The following is a 2500-nucleotide window of genomic DNA, read 5'->3' on the forward strand; positions in this document are numbered from 1 at the left end:
GCCGGCTGCCGCGCGTGCGCCCACGCAGCGCGCGGCCAGCACGCCGGGCGCCCCCCCCTCACCGGCCGGGGACGGTCCCACCCAGCCACCGCCGCGTATCGCTTCATACCCACATGCCCACTCACGTTCGTGGGTATGACGGGTGTCGCTGAAGCAACCGGTTAATACCTGTACCGATCGTCGATATCAACGATTCACCTCCAGCGCGAACAACCGCGCAACAACGGATTTCCAGTTCATTTGCGTAACTTGGGCAGCAAACGTAGACATCCATCTACATTTGCGACTTCTACGAGTCTTGCATGCCTGGATGTTGTGTGTCACGACGCACTACATCAGCATACATACACGCTGCGACGTGTGCACGAAAGAACACGTGGAAGGTGGCCAGCGTACGTATGCGAATGCCATTGCACAGCTGCGAAGCGCATTCAACACGCGAACTCCTGAGCGACGAGCTAGAGGTGACAGGAGGGGAGGGGGGGGCGGGGGCGATATACGTCCTATTGCAGTACACAATACAGTGGATAGCGGGACCATGTGGAAAGTAAGCAACACTCGCAAGATGTGAGGGTACGCACCGTAAAATGAATCAATACGCAGAACACCAGAGTGTGCGCGAAGTGAACTATGTTGAGATGGTTGCAATTAGGCAACGCTACACGAATTCCTAGATTCATATAACTAACAATTACAGGGCAGGTTAAGGCGCAACGTAGGTTAGGTTAGGGCCCAACATAGGTTAGGTTAGGGCCCAACATAGGTTAGGTTAGGGCCCAACATAGGTTAGGTTAGGGCCCAACATAGGTTAGGTTAAGGCGCAACATAGGTTAGGTTAAGGCGCAACATAGGTTAGGTTAAGCCCCAACTTAGGTTAGGTTAAGGCGCAACATAGGTTAGGTTAAGGCGCAACATAGGTTAGGTTAAGGCGCAACATAGGTTAGGTTAAGGCGCAACATAGGTTAGGTTAAGGCGCAACATAGGTTAGGTTAAGCCCCAACTTAGGTTAGGTTAAGCCCCAACTTAGGTTAGGTTAAGCCCCAACTTAGGTTAGGTTAAGCCCCAACTTAGGTTAGGTTAAGCCCCAACTAAGGTTAGGTTAAGCCCCAACTTAGGTTAGGTTAAGCCCCAACTTAGGTTAGGTTAAGCCCCAACTTAGGTTAGGTTAAGCCCCAACTTAGGTTAGGTTAAGCCCCAACTTAGGTTAGGTTAAGCCCCAACTTAGGTTAGGTTAAGCCCCAACTTAGGTTAGGTTAAGCCCCAACTTAGGTTAGGTTAAGCCCCAACTTAGGTTAGGTTAAGCCCCAACTTAGGTTAGGTTAAGCCCCAACTTAGGTTAGGTTAAGCCCCAACTTAGGTTAGGTTAAGCCCCAACTTAGGTTAGGTTAAGCCCCAACTTAGGTTAGGTTAAGCCCCAACTTAGGTTAGGTTAAGCCCCAACTTAGGTTAGGTTAAGGTGCAACATAGGTTAGGTTAAGGTGCAACATAGGTTAGGTTAAGGTGCAACATAGGTTAGGTTAAGGTGCAACATAGGTTAGGTTAAGGTGCAACATAGGTTAGGTTAAGGTGCAAAATAGGTTAGGTTAAGGTGCAAAATAGGTTAGGTTAAGGGATGGTGTATGAGGGGGGAGGGGACGAGGTTCGTTCATAGTGATGATGGTAAGTGGACGCCTGAGGCACCCTGAGATGTGTCACGTCAGGATGCACCTTTCTCTCAGGGGAGGTGGTGCGCCGGTTGCGTGGGTGTGGCAAGGGAGTGGCAGGCCTGTGTCTTTCATTCCTGCCATTGCTTATATGCTGTGAGACAAGGCAGTGTGGTGGTGTTGGTTGCACCCCTGTGTAGGACATGTGTGGGTGTTTGTGGCATATCTAAGTAATGATGGTTGTTGGAAGAGTGAGATATTCTGTTTTTGGGGTGGACCTCCTGGTTTTGTTATCATAGTGTGAATGGTGTAATGTGGCGGAGAGGATGCACTGGATGTTGTTCCATGCTGGTGCTTAGATATTTTGTCTGTGTCTGTTAGAGCCAGAGAGTAGTGTGTGATAGAGTGTCTGGGTGACGTGTAGTTCGCATGTGTGCACAGACTGTCAGCATGTATAGGGACTGTTGTATGCCATCTATATTCCGATGGCTCTGCATCTATTAGTAATCAGCGCCATGTATCAGTTTAATCTGGTTGCGGTCACGCGGTGTTCTATCTCTGTACAGTAGTAGAGGTGCGACTGCACTACGTAGCTACCCCTTGCGGCAGCTTTCCCCGGTGTATGGCATATGATTATCGGCAATCAGTCGATTAGTGACAACTGGTCGTGTGACAACGTCACATGTCTGCGGGTGGGATACGCTACACCCTGCCTGTGGGTCAGGGCTCAGGAAAGCTCTCCTGACACTGAGCGCTCAGACCGTCATTACCCGTCTGAGTAATATATTGCGGAGCGCTTTTAGCCATTGCCCAGAGTCTTTGCGACTGCGAGTGCAACGCCCATGGGGATCGACATG

Source organism: Schistocerca nitens, chromosome 7 (assembly GCF_023898315.1).
Source record: "Schistocerca nitens isolate TAMUIC-IGC-003100 chromosome 7, iqSchNite1.1, whole genome shotgun sequence".
NCBI lineage: Eukaryota > Metazoa > Arthropoda > Insecta > Orthoptera > Acrididae > Schistocerca > Schistocerca nitens.